Source organism: Lissotriton vulgaris, chromosome 9 (assembly GCF_964263255.1).
Source record: "Lissotriton vulgaris chromosome 9, aLisVul1.2, whole genome shotgun sequence".
NCBI lineage: Eukaryota > Metazoa > Chordata > Amphibia > Caudata > Salamandridae > Lissotriton > Lissotriton vulgaris.
In genome coordinates this window covers 408,450,936-408,470,070 of record NC_141697.1, presented here as the reverse complement: position 1 = coordinate 408,470,070, position 19,135 = coordinate 408,450,936, and the positions used below count along the sequence as shown (strand labels likewise).

Sequence of the window (19,135 nt, the reverse complement as noted above, 5' to 3'; positions counted from 1 at the left end):
GGAGGAAGGGAGAGGCAGGGGAATGCCCAGACACGTTATTTCCTACATTGCATTGCGCCAGCGCTTAGCTCTGCAAGACCTCACGCTCGAGGAACGGACTATACGGCTGTGCTGGAATCGCGCCCACGCCCGGGGGGAGCTGAAACACCCATACGCTCCGGAGATTCCATTGGGGATGTTAACGGCCTTGCCACACGGTGGTGACTGGTCGCGCTTAAGGCATTGGGAAGATGCAGGGTTGCAGTTAGTGGGAGATCTTTATGAAGATGGAGTGTTGTTGCCCTTCCAGGATATTCTGGACCGATTTGACGTTCCCCGAGGCGACTTCCTACTTCATACAGCTATAATTAGGGCAATTCAGATGCACTGGAAGAGGTGTATGGAGGAGCCACCAACATCATCGGTGTGCCAATATGTTATGATGTCCGCGGGGACGGTCAAGGCAGTCACGTGTTTATATAATAGATTAATTAATGAGGGTCTGCCCCCGCTTGCCGTACTGCGGAACCGCTGGGAAATCGACATAGGGAAAGATATACCAGAAACGACGTGGGCACAGCTGATGCGTCGAGCCTGGAAAGGCACACGCCACGCCCGGTTTCAATTGGTTCATTTTTATGTACTTCATAGGGCCTACCTGACTCCGGTGAAAATCCAACAATACTTCGCCACGGACACGGCGGCCTGTCCCAGATGCCGAACACCCGCGGCGGACCTCATACACATGCTGTGGTCCTGCCCAGCGCTGTCCTCCTACTGGCTCCTGATAGAGGACACCCTCAATGGGGTCACTGGGAGAACCTTGACTTTCGACGCAGCGGTGGGGATCCTACACTGGTTCCCTCATACCCCTAAAAACAAAATCTCTAGTAAATGTATTGACCTAGGGCTTATCCTCGCAAAAAGGGAAATAACCAGGCATTGGAAGGCAAGAGCTGGTCCAACGGGAGCTAAATGGCACAACAAACTCCTGAAGTGGGCCACAGGGGAGAGCACCCTGAGATACCAGCTGGCAGGGCGACAGCAGAATGAGAGGGCGCTAGAAGCTGCATTGGAATGGGAGACGTTAGTGCAGGCCCTGCGAGATTATAGCGCTTCCAGCGATTCCGAGAGTGATGACGCAGCACAACCTGAGTCCCATTAGGTCCCCATAACACTGGTCTCTACACAATTCATTACGCTTCTTTCCCACAAGCTCTTTTCACACTTACACCAAGCTGATGGCGTGGCTGGGTGGGGGGAGGGGTTGGGCTGAGTGGGTGTTGGGGGAGTTTTTCTTTTAGGATGATTTAGAAAAGCAGATGAAGATCGCCCGTTTATCCAGATCAACCTCAGCAGTATGCCGGATCCCCATATGCGACTGTATAGTAGACGCCGCCCGACCCTCGGGTTGTGAGCTGAATGGCTGTGTACACCAGTTGTTTCTTCACGGGGGATTGGTTGTTTTTAGTTTTCACTACAACTTTTTCGCTTATCTGTCATGTAACTTTGGCTAATTCCTGCAATAAAAATATATTTAAAAAAAAACAAGAGGGAGACATTTCTGGGCCCTGTTCCCAGCAGTGTAGTGGACCACATCCTCAGCAATAACTCAGTAGCACAGCAGTAAGAGCCATATTCAGAGTCAGACTGAGATACCAAGGCGACTGAGTACTGCAATGAAACAAAGTGCCTTGTTGAGCCTACCTGGATTTAAGAAAACATCTGCACCACAAAGGAAAATAATCCAGCCTACCATTGAGAGCATGCTTAGGTCAGAGGGGCAGTACCAAGGCAAACACCCAACGGCACCGTTGTACAATGCGAAGCTTGCTAAAATGTTAGTGCTGGACTTTCTCCCTTTTTCATTTGTGGAAGGGGTGGGTTACTTTGAATTTGTGTCAGCCATCTGCCCTAAATGGAAGGTTCCCAGAAAGTCCTATTTTGCCAGAGTTGCTGTTGCAGCACTACATCATGATGTGCTGGAACTGGTTGAACAAGCTTTGCCGCAGAGTGCTGTTCACAATATCCACCTGATATTAGACATGTGGACCAGTTGCCAAGCACTGATTACATGTTTATCACTGCACACTGGGTCTCTTTTGTGGTGGTTAGAGATAAGCTATCTGAAGTAGGTTCTGTTGACACAGCTGAGATTTTTAAAGCTACTCGGAAACATGCAACTGTAGCCATGTTCGCCATGGTGAAATCTCACAGTGCTGTAAACATTTTGGAAGAGTTTCACAGCAAGGTTTTTAAATGGATGTGCCCAAGAGAGCTTAAGATGGGTTTTCTTTCCACAGATAATTGCAGTACTGTACTTAAGGCCATGGCGTTTGGTTCCTATTTCAGGGTCCCTTGTTTGGCGCACTGCATTAATATTATAGTTCAAGACTTTCTGAAAAAAGAAGCCATAGTCAGCAACTTACTGACCACCCTTGAAGAATATGCACTCATTTCAGCTATTTTTTAAAGCTTGGAAGCAGCTGAGGATCATTCAACGTGACTATAGAATACCTGTCAAAGCGCTCATCCAGGAGGTGGCAACATGCCGGAGCTCAACTTATTACATGCTTGACCATCTGTTTGAACAGTACAGGCCAATCAATAAATATGGCATGCAATGAAGGGATGCTACTGTGAAAGGCATGACCCTTCAGCTGGATCAATGGTGTCTAGTTAAATGCCTGACTGAGATGCTTCTTCCTTTCGAGGTCTTCACACGAAGTCAGCAAGGAGGATTTTACTGTGGGCCAAGCTATCCCATTATTACAAATGCTAGAGCAACAGCTGAAGGAGGTATCTGAAGCATAAAAAAGGGTAGAGGAAAAAAAGAAGTATATGAGTTCGTGGAGAGCTTAGCCCGTCGCTTAGCTGACAGTACAAGGGTGCAAAATAAGATTTTGTCAAAAGAACATTACATGTGTGCTACAATTCTGGATCCACTGTCAAAATCGGCACTGAAAAGTAAGACATTAATTCCTTTTTCAGAAATGGATGTTGCCCGGTACAAAACCTGGATAGCTGAGGCAGCCAGTAGGTTGGATAATTAACGGCTGGTAATTAAAAGCCCGTTAGATAAACCCACAACAAGTGCTGAGGCAGGGCATCCGGTATCAAGTTCAACTTCAGAGCCTGAAGGCAGTGCGTTTGGCTCAGAACACTCACCAACACTATAGACAACAGCAAGAACCGGTTTATTAGCCCCAGTAAAATCGTTAAATGATTGGTATTTACAGCAAGGACTTGGTAGGTCCAGTGCTGATGTAAAGACAAAAGAGCCCGAACAAAGTGTGGCACCCCCGAACATTTAGCAGATGGTCCAGGCCCATCTGGACGACCCCTCAGAGGTGTACATTGATCAAAACCCATTGCGGTATAGGTATGGAAAAAGGGGCCAAGGGCCACTGCTCAGCGGGCTGGCGATAAACTATCTGACTTGCCCTGTTGCAAGTGTCTCTTCTGAACGTGTTTTCAGTGCTGCTGGTTCCAATGCAACAGTGAGAAGGACCAGTCTCTCACCCAAAAACGTGGATAGGTTAACCATGATCAAAATGAATCCGCACTTTATACCACCATATTACACAATACATGAATCAAGGGAGAAAGAGGAGGACAGCGGCTCAGGTGATGGAAGTAGTGTGTTAGATAATGTTTACCTACTTCTGGTTGAACCCCCGAGTTTGAGGACGAGCTATACTTCCCTGACAATTAGGCTTTCACTTCTTACTGTCTTCCTCCCTTATTTAGTTTTATTTGCGTGTCTGTCTTTCTGGTTAGAAACTTTGAATCACAACAAATCCATCACCGCCGTCTTCTAATCTTTTTATTGCCATATATGAGTTTCAGCTGTCTGCATTTCACAGTCCGCTCCTTCGAACCCTGCTCCTCTATCCTCCTAAATCCATTGCCCTCAAGCCAGATGATGATTGGATGATGCATAATACAAGAAAAAAGAAAATCTTTCCTCGTTGAGTTCATCCAAAAGAAGTGGAACATGATAATGACTACTATAGCTATCCTCCTTTCTGAGCCAAGAGAGACCATTAACTGAAGATGAGAAGGAACAGGTAATGAATGATGCCATGCATTGAACGCTGACTGAGTGATTTGTGTTGTTGTTGTTTGTTGTGCATTAAGTAAATTCATTGCGTACTATATGTAATCTACATACTAAAAGTAACTCAAGGCAATTTTTCCCTTCCTGTATTTTTTATAACAAATTTGTACTTCTACTGCAGGCCGATACATTGCATTTTGAATTTAGAAAGGGGACTCAATCTGTACACTGCACACTTAGTTGGAAAACACCATGATGATGATGGCAAGAGAGACTGCTCCTTCACTTAGAAGGAACAGGTAATGAATTGCATGCATTGGATACCGACTCTGAGTGATTGGTGTTTGTGTTGTTGTTGTTTGTTGTGCATGAAGTGAAGTCAAAGTGTACTAGTATTTAATCTACACACTAACAGTGACGCAAGTCAATATTTCCACTCTTGCTATTTAATAACAAAATTGTACGTCTACTGCAGGGTGATCCTTTGCATTTTTGAATATGGAATCTGGACTCACTCGGTACACTGCAGACTGGGTTGAACAACAACATCATGATGATCACAGTGATATAGTATCTTCGCAGTCACTCAGTAGGATCGGAGACAATTGATGGAATAAGTCAGGACGTGTCATGCCTGGCATAAAAGGTAAATAAGTCAACAACAACCACAGCAGACCTAAATGTCTGTGTAGCGGTGGAGTTGAGTGTAGTGTGGTATGACTGACAGTGGTGAATTGATTTAGCCACATAAATTGTAAAATGCTATGTTGCTGGATATGTGCTTTGTCCAAATCTGTCAAAAAATGTACGCTAAATGGAGGATGTGCAAAGGGTGCTGTCACCGTGGGCATGCTCTGACCTGTTCTTGTTGCAGGTTAATGCTGGAAACAGACTAGAGTAGACATGATGCATCCATGCCGCCTCTGAAAGTTTTCTTGGACTCAAACAACTTGTCACTACACCCACCCACATCGCAGGTCATACGCTCGACCCCATCTTCACCTCCAGCAAACATGTCTCATTCAGCCACACCACAGCTCTTCATTGGACGGACCACAGCTGCGTTCACTTTACCTACAATAAGACCACAATCCACAACCATCCTCAACCCACCCTGCGAAGAAACTGGAACAAAATCACCACCGACCAGATCTCCTCATCGCTTCTTCTAAACCCCCCCGCCCACTCCTCAAACCCCGACCAAGCAGCCATTAACCTCACCCAATGGCTATCCAACAGCACCGACATCCTAGCACCGTTGAAAAAACGTAAAATCAAACCAGGCACCAAAAACGCCTCCTGGTTCAACGATGATCTTAAGAAATCGAAGAAACTCTGTCGATCCCTCGAGAAGGCCTGGAAAAAAGACCCAAACACCAGCACCAGAGAAGCATTCAAAAACGCCACCACCAACTAATACGGACTGCCAAGAAAGCCGCATTCAAAGACCGACTAGTTAACAACGCTCACAACAGCAAGGAATTATTCAACATCGTCAAAGAATTTACCAACCCATCAGCCAACTCCAACGACATCACCCCCTCCCAAGCCCTCTGCGACTCCCTAGCTTCCTTCTTCCACAACAAAATCGCTGACATCCACAACAGCTTCGACAACCGACCCGGCGACCAACCCACCCAACCTGCTGCAGGACCTTCACCCCCCTTGAACATCCTTAACGACTGGAACCCAATCTCCACTGAGGACACCATCCGCCTGATGAACTCCATCCACTCAGGTTCCCCAACTGACCCATGCCCTCACCACATCTTCAACAAAGCAAACTCCATCATAGCACCACACCTCCGAGATGTCATCAACTGCTCCCTCAACTCCGCCACCTTCCCGGAAAGCTGGAAACACGCAGAACTCAGCGCCCTTCTGAAAAAACCCACAGCTGACCCCACCGAACTCAAAAACTACCGCCCCATCTCGCTTCTTCCATTCCCGGCCAAAGTCATCGAGAAAGCCGTCAACAACCAGCTCGCCACCTTCCTCGAAACCAACAAATCCCTCGACTCCTCACAATCCGGCTTCCGAGCCAAACACAGCACTGAGACCGCACTTATCGCAGCAACAGACGATATTCGAACTCTACTAGACAATGGAGACACAGTCGCCCTCATCCTCCTCGACCTCTCCGCTGCCTTCGACACAGTCTGTCATAACACCCTTCTACAGCGCCTAAGAAACGTCGGAATCCAAGGAAAAGCATTGCAATGGATCACCTCGTTCCTCACCGGAAGAACCCAGAGAGTCCGCCTACCACCATTCAAGTCAGAGGCCTCTGAAGTCATCTGCGGCGTGCCACAAGGATCGTCACTCAGCCCCACCCTCTTCAACGTTTACATGAGCCCCCTTGCGGACATCGCTCGCCAACACAATCTCAACATCATCTCCTACGCTGACGACACTCAACTGATCCTTTCACTCACCAAAGACCCTAACACCGCCAAAACCAACTTACACGAAGGAATGAAAGATGTAGCCGAGTGGATGAAGCACAGCCGTCTGAAACTGAACTCAGACAAAACAGAAGTCCTCATCCTAGGCACCTCCCCCTCCGCCTGGGATGACTCTTGGTGGCCAGAGGCCCTTGGAAAAGCACCCATCCCGACGAACCACGCACGAAACCTGGGCGTCATCCTGGACTCCTCACTCTCGATGACCAGAAAAATCAACGCCGTTTTTATCATCCTGCTTCAACATTCTTCGCATGCTCAAAAAAACATTTCGCTGGATCCCCACCGAAACTAGAAAAACGGTCACCCACGCACTAGTCACGAGCCGCCTGGACTACGGAAACACCCTATACGCCGGTACCACAGCTAAACTCCAGAAAAAACTCCAACGCATCCAGAACGCTTCAGCCAGGCTCATACTAGACATTCCGCGCAAAGAACACATCTCTGGTCACCTGAAAAACCTCCACTGGCTCCCCGTCAATAAGAGGATTACTTTCCGCCTCCTGACCCACGCTCACAAAGCACTTTACGACCTTGGACCCGAATGCCTCAACACACGACTCTCCTTCTACACCCCCCCCGCCAGCTGCGATCTTCCAACCAAGCCCTTGCTATCGTACCTCGCATCAACAAAACCACCATGGGAGGTAGATCCTTCTCCTACCTGGCAGCTAAGACCTGGAACTCACTTCCCACTCACCTTCGTCTCACTCAGAACCACCTAGCATTCAGAAAGCAACTTAAAACTTGGATATTCGACAAGTAATTCCCCACCCTTCTTCAAGCGCCTGAGACCCTCTGGGTATATAGTGCGCTATATAAATATTTTGACTTGACTTGACTTGACCCTGTGCTATACTTCAGAAAACAATGCACACTTACCTTACCAATTAATCTACTTCTGCCAGGCAGGCAGTGGTGTCAGCACCGTCACCCAAGATTGATGGACAAAGCATCCATGGAAGGGAGGACCAAGCGGAATGCCGAGATGCAACTCCCTATTTTTTTACCAGGATAGCACAGAAACAGTATCAACTTTCATCATCTTTTAAATAATTTGATTCCTTTTTTTGTCTTCAATCATTTACTACAGTATGTTGTTATTATTATTATTATTATGTTTGCTCTCTGCTTATAATTCATCCCTACAGATAGTTTTAAATGTTCTTTGTTTAAAAGTAAGCCCGGTACAACTAAACACAAACTGTATGTAATCTGGGTCTCTCTGAGGGCAGACAGGCATGGCAAATTGCATATAATTAATATATAGCTGCCCTGTACTGTCTATTTGTCTAGAATTAGTGAATTAGTAAGTACTACTTAAAACTTATCATAAACCATCAAGTTATCATCATCATGCATGCATTTCCCTTTTCTCCCTTAACAGATTTATGGATATTATAGTCTACAAAGATTGTGTTTTATTGTTTGTCCATGCGTACTGTTTTTCTTTATCAAACCTTTTCCCAAAACCCCCTTCCCAACCAATCATCAAATCCGAATCCTCTTCCCCCGGGCTGTGTGACTTATTGAAGTGTGACTAAATTAACTGTACACCAATATTTTATCACACGCTTGCTGGGGCGGATTTGGCAAAAGAAACAGTAATTTAATTTCAAGGCAGGGGGAGGATCTTCTTCTGCTTGCCCACCCATGAGCAGTATATTTGCGAGGTATTTTTGTGACCAAAGCAACCTAATCCATCAGCATTAATTGCCGGCGTCGATTGGATTTGTTGCCATCCGCCTACACAGCACTAACGGTTACACTTGTGTCGAGTGTACTGTAGGCCTAGTCGAGTGACTTGCGACACAAGTTTAGAGTTTGTTGTAACTCTATGTACTAGGCTATCCCTGCCACCATAAGTTTTATTGTATTTTGGCATATTGTTGTTTGGCAGTAAGTTCTGTACTGTACTTCATTCTAAATTTTCTTTTTTTGCAAATTCTACTGCCAGTGTCTACTACTACTACCACCACTACCATGGCATGTCGGGAAAGAAAACCATCATCACCATGCAGCCATCACTGGGCCTAAGTTAAACATGAAGCACAGATAAGAGAAGAAGTTTGGGGGAGGCATGATTAATAATTGAAATGTTTTCATAAATTCTATTTCACACACCTCTTTGAGTCCAGTTGCAGAATGCATAGACTAGGAGGAGAGACTGACAGTACTAGCAGGACAAGTCATTCAGTGAGGGCTACCGCATCTATCTGTTTGTGTGTTACAAAACTGTCAGATTATTAAATCCAACACTGCCTGCAGCAGCAAGGAAACCATGTTGTGACTAAGGTAAAACAGTACGCCCCCCCCACAATATAACAACGTATTGCTATGTTTAAGTAGAAATATAATTTAATACCCTAACAAAAATAAACTATGTAAAAAAATCCCACAACACCCGACCCACCCCTCTCCCTCTCCAATGTCCAAAATGATTAAGTCCAATCAATATCGAAAATGTCTATAAACCCCAATGCAACACCGAATTCCCACCCACCCAAAAAAAGGATTTAAAAAGGGGCAATGCAATGGAGTCAAGTCATTGCCGGGCTCTGAGTATTCAGATTTCCCTCTCCAAGACCTTGAAGTTCTTCTTCAGCTCCTCTGCCTGATCCTCTAGGTGTGCATTCCAGAGGAGCATGTGGCGCGCATATGCCTTGCAGTTGCAACCACACGGGGTCAGCAGTGCTGGATATTGAAGTTTGTCGGCGGGCGGCTGCCTGACCGTGGCGCCATACAACTGGAGGGGCCTGACTGGGGCCCGGGTCATTGGAGGAGGCTGCAGCTGCTGCCGCCTCCTCCTCTTCCTCCGCCAGAACCACCAGCTACCAGTATTCTTGGCAGATGGCCTCCAGTTTCCGGCGCCGGGCTTTGGCTGTCAACTCCTTCCTGGATGGTTTTGCTTGGGAAGGAGTAGCTATATCAAGAAAGGAAATAATAACTATTAACCAATACTCTTAGCAAAACAGTAACACAAATTAATTCAACACATAGTGGCACAGTAGCACTAGCAAGCACAGTACATAACATTTGTGGTATGTATCTATCATCCCACTTCCTCGGCCTCTAACATTTGTGGGAGTTTCTGTCCTTATACTAGCACTATGTATGAACTTGGGTACACAGTACATTAGTCTTCTTCTTCTCTCTTGTTTCGCCAAATTAACGTAACTTTGTAGCCGGCATGCCAGCTCAGTCAGCTCGCGCCCAAGACAAACATACTAGAGTCATGACACAGACAGCAGCTGGGGAAGCTTGTATTTTTCTATTACAGGTGGCACTAGCCATACTCTGTTACATCAAGGGCAACTGCTTCATGTCACCTTCACCCTGCCCTGACTACTAGAAAGAGGCAGATGATATCTGATCCAATGATCATTGCTTATATATGGGGCGACATGAGGTACTTTGTTTTGATTGATTGTGTAACCAGCCGATAGGCCACCAATGGCAGACTGCCTGACACAGTCGGAAAAAAATTAACATAGGTATAGAGTTGTCCTCTGAGTCGGAGGAAGGCGCTTGATAAAAACTACTACATACATACACAATATATATGCTGTGCTTGTAAACTACTGTGGGTCAAGGGAGTATTCTGAAAAAACAACTTAGATTCTCCTCAGCTTTGCTAATCTGAATGAAATGAATGAATGAAAGTGAATTTATAGAGCGCGAATTGCTGCCCTGAGGCGTCCAAACGCTAGAGGAACCTGTTGGTAGGGTGAGTGAGGTTGCAGACCAGGAAAAGAGGGAAGGAGAGCTGAGTTTTATTGAGGAGAATTGAACAGGTGTGTTTTTAGTTGTTTGCGGAAAGAGGCGAGGTCAGGGTTGGATCTCAAATGAAGAGGGAGGGAGTTCCAGATCTTGGCGGCGTTGAAGGCAAACATCCTTCCACCCGATCTTGTCCTTTTTATTCTAGGGACTGTTGCCATAAAAGCCTGGCTAGATCGCAGGTCTCTGCCTGGACGGTACTGGCTTACTAGGCTACGAGTGATTTGAGGTCCCGAGTCCCAGAAGGCCTGGTGAGCAATACACATTGCCTTAAAAGTGACTCTCTTACGCACTGGGAGCCAGTGTAGGCTGGTCAGTGCCGCTATAACTGGCATTCTTCATGGGATCTGCAGTAGAGTGCGGGCAGCGCAGTTTTGTACTAGCTGTAGTCTCTTTAGTGTGTACTCTGGAGCACTCAGATAGAGGGAGTTGTTGGAGTCCAATCGTGACTGTATCAGGCCCTGTATGGCTATCTGCTTTGCCTCCATTGGGAGCAAAGGAAGAACTTTCTTCAGTGTCCTGAGCAGTCCAAAGCAGGTGGCTGAGAGCTTTGTGACCTGGGTGTTAAGTGAAAGGCTCCTGTCCAGCCATACCCCTGGCTTTTGATGTTTTCCTTCGGAGCCGGGGGGGGGGGCCTAGACAGGTGGGCCATAGTGAGTTGAAGAGGGTGGGGTCAGCAGGGCCCAGGAGCATAAGCTCCGTTTTGTCACCATTGAGCTTTAACGATGACAGAGTCATCCAGGCCTTCACCTCCTCCAAGCATTTTGTTAGTCCGCCTGAAAGTGGTTGTTGAGCCTCCTGCGCTAATGAGACCACCAACTGGGTGTCGTCCGCATAGGAAATGATCTTAACTACCTCAGCCAGTGGCCTCATGTAGATATTAAAAAGCGCGGGGCTTAAAGAGGAGCCCTGGGGGACTCCACACTTCAGGGGCATGCTGGAAGACACTGTCTGTCCGTCAAACACTTGGAACGACCTGTTGCTTAGAAAAGATTTTAACCAGAGCCAGGCCTTGTCCACAATGCGACATTCGAAAGACGGTTCAGTAGAGTGTTATGACTGACCGTGTCGAACGCCGCGCTGAGATCAAGGAGGATCACTGCCACTGATCCTCCCTGATAAAGAATTTTCCTGGACTCCTCGATGACCATTAGGAGGGCGGACTCTGTTCCGTGCTTAGGTCTGAACCCTGTCTGGGTGGTATCTAGCAGCTGGTTATCTTCAAGAAAGCTAACCAGCTGGAGATTGACATACTTCTCCACGATTTTACTCACCCAGGGTAGCAGGTTTGGCTTCTTTATCAGTGCTCGGACCATCGCTTGTTTCCAGGCAGGAGGGACGATGCCAGAAGCGATGGAAGCGTTCAGGAGGTTTCTTGATGACAGGTAGGACAGCCTGAGATGCTAGCAACATGGCTTCTGGGGGTGCCGGGTCAGTTGGAGATCTGGATTTTACTTTCCGAGCCATGGACTCTACCACTTTGAGATCCATGCAAGGAAAGTGGTCAAGCGTGGTTGAAGAGGTTAGAACGGGGTCTGTCCCCCTGGTTTTACCCTGAGCTATCAGAGGAGTAGTAGTGCAGGGGAAGGAAGTGTATATTTTATTTACTTTGGCTGAGAAAAATTCCACCAGGTCATTGCATTGGGAAACAGATTTTTCCTCATATACACTGGGGGGAGGTGGTTTTGTAAGTTTTTGCAGAGTTTGAAAGATTTCCCTGGGTTTAGATTTTGCAGCTAGGATCTTGTCAGAAAAGTATGCCGCTTGAGCAGCTTTTACTTCCTTTTTGTAGGCTTTTATTTCCTCTCGATATCGAGTTTTATCCTCCATTGTGTAGTCTGAACTCCATTTTCTTTCAATTTTTCGGCATTGGCGCTTTTTGTTCCTGAGGGCCTCCGAGTACCAAGGTCCTGTTTTATGGGGACGTTTTACGTTGATTTCTTAAGGGGGAGGATAGTTTCGAGGGAGTGCAGGATCCAGTTCTCATAAGCCTGGTTCGCCAGACATGGATCTTCATTGTTAAGGGGAGGTTCTTTCATAAGTTTATTATGGCGCGGTTTCTTTTACAGTCTCTTCAAATTAAGACTCTTTATCTAGTGACAGTCTCCGCCTATGCTATCTATGATGATACCATCCAGGCATCCAACCATTCAAAGTAAACAACTATCATTCTTCTTAATCTCTCAACAACCCTTAGTTTGATTCACCAACAAACATTTATTCTTTTTTTTTTAAACCACCACCTATGTGTCCTTTCCTTCCTTGCTTGCCTTGGCTTAGAGTTTTACCCAAACACCACTGAGGATTCTTGCTATCTTCCACTCATACAGTTTCACCCACCAAGGCAGACATCTTTTCTTTCACCTTCCACCCATCCTTTAACCACCCATGCATCTGATTCCTATCAGCCAGCTATGCATGCATCCCACGTATCCTTCTCTGCCAGTCGTAAATATCACATCACGCCCATCCTTCCTCCTTCCACCCTTCTTTCCATTTTCGTTCAACCCACCCATCAAGGTCATCTAATCTGACTTTTAGTCTTCTCCATAAAACTTTCACAGCTAAGTTAAAGTCAAATAGAAGAGGCCATTGGTTACTGAACTCCCGCCGCTATTGATAATGCTAAGTAAAAGGGTGTCTTCTTCAACCGTTGTTCACAAAAACCTCTCTTAAGTTTCAACAGTAAAGTGTACTGTACACCCTTGCAGCGAGTGTAATGTCAATAAGTAAGGATTACTTACCACCGCCCGCCACTACTACTATCTCACCCCCTGCAGGTACCACATCTCCTGCCCCCTCCGGAATGGCCGCGTCGCCATCGCCGCTTTCCCCGGCACTGGTGGATGGTAGTACGCCTAGAAAAAACATTACACATTTTTAGATGCCATATACACCTCCCCCTATTTATTGTTTTTCACTAGCAAGATTCAAACAAAAGGTAAATACATACACATACAACAGACATCACTAGTACAAATCTGGTACTACTAGAGTAGAGTAGACACTAGTAGTGTTATGGTCTCTAGGGTCATGCTAGTCTCTTTGGTAAGTTAGCCTGAGCCGCGCACACATTTTAGCTAGAAAGAACTAAGAAGCCTTTGAGCCCACACAAGCTCATACTGCTACTGCCTGAGCGCTGTGTACAAGTTGAAAAAACAAGCAACTTTGTTATTTAGTTCTGGTGGTCAGTCCGTATTGCTTAGCCATAACATGCTACACTTTTGGCACGGCTGAGAAATGCTTGCAATATACTAATGTGCACAATTTTTCTCATTACAGACGGAAGATTCCCTTATACGAAACAGAGCTTTGCAGAGGTTATGATGTAACTAGTACTTCTAGGTTCTTCTGAGGTGAGGGGTCCCCCATAATTCGCTCAGAGATCTTCATTTATTATTTTATGTAAACTATATTCCTGCCAAGGGGAGGGGGGTTCTTCAACCACTGTTCAGTTATCACGATTTCCCCTTTGGTCTTCTCTGGACTTGTAGTTGTGACAATGTTTATTGTTTTAATCTTATGCATTTTGCTGTTGGTGCTGGCAGTTACAGTTACTACTATACTGCATCATAGAAAGACGTACAGAGCTTGTTATTTAAAAATAAACCTTTTGAACTTACATAGACTCTGTGGTCTTTAGTGTGGTTTGTGGACTGAAACGAGTGAGTGATCGAAAGGGTGTGCATTGCTTCCAAGACTCTGAGAGATCTGGAGTGTAGTGTTATGTTCTGGGTTGTCCGATCATTGGGTTTTTTCGGGGGGTTCAGGGAGCCTCAGCTAATGAGACACTATAGCTAGTGGGTCAGGGGATTTTGGGTGAGGTATGAGGAAGGTCCAACCTTCTATCAACAACGTCCTGTGCATAGTTCTGTATGTGCAGAATCCCTAAAACAGTAGTAGTATGTAGTGTATTAGTATCCTATAAACAATAGTTAAATATCTGGGTGGGAATTTTGTTGGTGGGAATTTTCTAAAAGTCTCAAGATTAAGAAAGCTAGAAGAGGACAACCCAAAGGACTGGACTCAGTGACTAGAGCGATTGGTGAATAGGAGTTATTTTTAAAACCTTTCAAATAAAGACTGGCCACCTGGGCAAGCTCAGCTACAGACAGACTAATAGTAGTTGTAATAGTGTCATAGCAGAGGCAGTTAGAGGCAGGGATAACAAGAATTTAGAAACTGATTGTCTAGATTGAATATTGGAGAAGATTTTGTTAAAAATAGAATAAGGAGGACTTACTGGGGCCAGCAGCAGAGCCCTCGGTAGAGGAGCGCTCCTCGCCCTGGGAGGCATCTTCCCCAGCTCCTGCGGACTCCGACCCCATCTTCCTGCCCCTGGGTGCTGATCATGAAAGATGTAGGAAAGAAAGAAACAAACATGGATGATTGGTGTGAAACAAATAAAATATTTTTTTAAACGCTCAAAAAAAATTATTAAACCAACAATTGCAATAAAATCGACCTATCTAAATCGTGTCGACTAGTAGTATTGCGGGATTCGTGCCGCGGTCCATCTTGTTATTATTTAATATATTTATGAACACTATTACAGAGTTTCATTCTGATTCCAAAATACTAACTAAGCCTAAGTACCACCTGACCTAGCCCACCTATTACAGATGGGCTCATTGTTCACTAAGTCTCCAAAAATGTTATGGAGGACGCATGCCTACATTTTTGCATACGCCAAATTGCAGGTTTGGTTGGTTCCTGCTAATGTTCTGCTAGTCATAAATGATAAGCATATATTACCACTCAATAAACAAACTACAAAAGGTTCTACTAAGGACTGGGGTAAGCAGCACTCAGCAACACGTGACGTGATGCGCCATGCAGACCACTAAAAAACATACCTACTAATAACAAGTAACTAAACTAATCCACCACTGTCTCTTCTTAGTGGCAGGAGGACAAAGGAAGGACTTGAGTCTCTCTGGCATTACCTAACTTAAGTTCTCTAAAGTAAAATCTTACATAATCATGCCAAGCGAGCGCAAGGTCCTGCTCCCGGTCCAGGATATCGGACCACCGGTGCATCAGCTGGTTATTGGTGCGCAGTACACCAGAGCAGTGGAACACTGCCCGGCGCACCTTTCTCCACCGCTGCTGAAGCTCCCGGTGCCCGTACCCAGACCCAGGCTTTCTGCCTGCTGCCAGGGTTAAGGGGAGTTGGCGTTGGATGAAAAAAAACAAGTGCGACCACCTTCGCCTCACCAAATAGGGCGCATGCATACACCCCATGTGGGTGCACCCTTCCACAGGGAAGGCAGTCGCGGCTATGGCTGCAACTGCGAGTAGCCCTTCCCTTGCCCTTCTCCTTGCCCTCTCCCTTGGCCATTCCTCCGGGACTCTGGGAGGATGGAGCAGAAAAGAGAGGAATTGGAAAAGTAGGTAAAAGAAAAAGCAAGTTATAGCAAAAGAGTAAAAAAGTAGTCGAAAAAGTAACAAAAAGTAGAAAGAAACTCAAAATATAGAATCAGGAAAATAGAGATAGATAATAAATAAAAAAGATACAAAAAAAGTGTACAGAAACAAAAGATTGCAAAGATAGAGGGAGGATAGAAAACCAGGCCCAGAACCATAGACTAGAGTGAAAAACAAGATGGCCGAGCCCTTTGCGACCGCGCGGGCAAGTTTGTGCGATATTTCCCCCCTGAACATGCAAAAAGCGATGCGAACACCTAATACGCATTCCGGAACAGGAAACACTCATCGCAAATGGGCGGGAGCGTGCAATATGCAATCCAGTACAGGAAATAGAGATCTCGGGCGGGCGGGCGAGACAAGTGAAAAGAAGATGGCCATGCCCATTACCGACCGCATGGACAAGTTGGCGACACATTTCCAGCGCGATCACGCAAAAAACATCGCGAACAGGTGGAAAAAGCACTTCCACGTCTTTGTGATATTTCTGCGTGTTTGCAGAGATTTTTGGGGCTTTCGCGGAGATTTGCGTAACGCGATAACACAAATTCCACACACCCCTAATTCAGAGACTCCAAACTCTACATCTATATCTTCTCCCAATGGGAAATTACACGTAAAAGATATTTCAAGGCAATCCCCATGTTTCTCAATGGGAGAAAAAGCCTTGCAATAGTGAAAAACGAAATTTGCAGTATTTCACTATTAGGACATGTAAAACATACCACTACATGTCCTACCTTTTACATACACTATACCCTGCCCATGTGGCTGCCTTGGGCCTACCTAAGGGGTGCCTGACATGTATTAAAAGGGTAGGTTCGGGCCTGGTAAGTGGGTACACTTGCTGGTCAAAATGGCAGTTTAAAACTGCACTCACAGAAACTGCAGTGGCAGGTCTAAGACATGTTTACAGGGTCACTCATGTGGGTGGCACAATCAGAGCTGCATGCCCATTAGTAACTTTTGATTTTCAGGCCCTAGGCATGTTTGGTACACTTTACTAGGGACTTACTAGTAAATCAAATGTGCCAATCATGAACAAATCATTCACCAACATAGTTTACACAGGGAACACTTGCAGTTTAGCACTGGGCAGCAGTGGTATAGTATCCAGAGTCCTAAAACCACCAAAAACATAATGCAGCATGTGGTCAAAAACAGGGGGTCAGAAGCAAAAAGACAGGGGAACTCATGCCAAAAGATGCCAGGTCTAACACTGAGGTTATAAATATGCACAGGAAAATACTACTGGAAAACCGAAGAAAACAATCTGACAATGTGGTCTGGAAGGCTAAATGGTGGTGCAGTGATTTGTATACTTTAATATGGAAGCCAAGCTGTGGATACTTTACATAAGGCATACTGAAAAGTGCATAGCATATGGGTTTTGCTGACATATGAGGCAGTGGGAAAACAAAGAATTGGAAATAATATAGGGGCAACTTTGAATGTGCTCATTGCCGTAATATAGCTGTTTGCTATATCTAAACGAAATATTAACAAGTATTACTTGCAGAGTGTTTAATGCATTAAATTTTTCAGGGGCTAATTTCAATTTTGAAGGAGAGCGTGATTCATTGCAATGGTGACAGAACACCCTCTCAGCCAAACTGTTGATCCACCTGCCTCATTTAGAGGTGGGGGGACTGAAAGAATGTTGCTGATAAAGTCTACATGGCTCTGTCACCAATATACTCCTTGAACGGCTCGATGAGGACTGTTGGTGGTGAGCCATCTGGCTGCCTGCTCATTTAGAGCAGTAGGGTGAATGCCTTTTAGTACAAAAGAAATAATGACCCTCCACATCATGGGAGAAAACTCCCATGGTGTGGGCCTTTAGTTTTACTGTTTTTTAAAAAAGAAACTCCCGCTTTGGGAGTTTGTTTTTGGAAAAAGTAAAGCTTTCTAAAAGTTTGACAGAGGACAGGCCTGTTTTACGGATCAGTATGTCAAGCTTTTACAACATTGGAAGGAACTGCTGTGATATTGGTTCCTGTCAATGTTTATATTTGTCCGTGGGACTGGTGAACAACTCTAAATATGGGGGCAGAGATCCATTGGGTTGACAGGGGAAATGCCCTCCGTTATCCTGACAGAATAGACCCATTCTCTACACCAGCCCCAAAGCTTGCTTTGTTAAAATGAGAACTTAAGATACCAGTATCTGAAAACGATGGATGTTTTTCTACTACAAAAGGGTAAGCACAGGGTATTCAGAGGATATAAACAAAACAAGGTAGTACTTGTGTTAACTACTGCCCTTTTAGGGCTTCATTCCTGACTTATATAAAGATATTAATGGGACAGTAAATTTACGTCTGTGGACATTCCACAGCAAAAATTCACTGAAGATTAGTGCACATCCAGCAAAGTACAAATGTTCGGGTAGTAACAAACTAAATTCTGACCACTTTCCACTAAAGATAAGGTTGGAGATTGATGAAGCAGACAAACTGCTGATTCCCTTAGTTGGCACATAAAAATGATTTAGACACCTTTTGAGAGAAAAATTACAAACGTGAATAATTGGCTCTCACTATACGCTGGAGAATCTTGAGAAATAGATCAAAAAAAGACTTTGTTACTACATCGTAAAAGCGTGTAGACCAGTGTATATTAGGTGAAAATGTTTGTTTGAATAACATAGGTTCATGTTTTACTAAACTGCAATTGTGTATTTGTTTAACGTGGAATAGAAATGTGGAGTTTATGACTCACGTGTCATAGAGATCTCATTAACTATTCTTCTTTAAATAATATTGTGTGTGAATAATTAATTAAACAAATGGAATTTAGATGACATGTATTTTAGGAGTCTCGTTTTAATTCTCCCTGTTTTGAATACATGAAAAATTGCACCAAAGGGGTAAAGAAAGAAGTGTTGCTGCACACTCAAGTCAATTCAAATTACTTTATTCTGTAACTGATAAAGTTGACCATAAAAGTTCATATACATGAATCGATACAAATGTAAAAATCCAGTTCCTGATATCATAAAAATATTATAAAAATCATTACAAAATAGATTTACGATATTTAAAAACATGTTTTAAAAATACAATTAAAGAAGCAAAAATACATTTATTATCTAGCGATTGCAGAAAACGAAATGCTACTTGGCATTGTCTCAGACCTCTTCTTTTTAAAACTGGAATAATCCACGTTCTTCTTGGGTTTGAATAAAATTTACAAAAAACTGTATGAATTGTCGATTGGGTCGAGACATCATCACATGGACATTTGCTTAGGATTCTGGACCAATCATTTGGTGCAGGAAAGCTTAAAGTTCTGTATAAAATATTCAATCTAAACCTTGTTAACAGAAACCTTGCCTAATCATTAGTTGTCAAGGCGATATACGGTTGTATTACAGTAGTTTTTTGGGTCATGTGATATGTTTAAACCTCAGGCTTCTTTAGTTCTA

At 44.7% G+C, this 19,135-nt stretch overlaps 1 long non-coding RNA gene across 5 annotated transcripts in view; it reads right to left on the bottom strand.

Moving 5' to 3' along the window:
• The window catches only part of LOC147690193 (uncharacterized), a 1,258,182-nt gene that overhangs the window by 1,091,188 nt on the left and 147,859 nt on the right, over window positions 1-19,135 (bottom strand). Inside the window, exons 2-4 of one of the 5 annotated variants that reach the window (XR_015299938.1) lie at window positions 14,525-14,626; window positions 13,026-13,139; window positions 9,116-9,427 (exon numbers count right to left, since the gene is read on the bottom strand). The exons of the other annotated variants lie outside the window; for them this stretch is intronic. This is a non-coding gene — a long non-coding RNA (uncharacterized LOC147690193). Of the gene's footprint in view, window positions 1-9,115; window positions 9,428-13,025; window positions 13,140-14,524; window positions 14,627-19,135 lie in introns of those variants that run through there. 5 annotated transcript variants of the gene reach the window in all.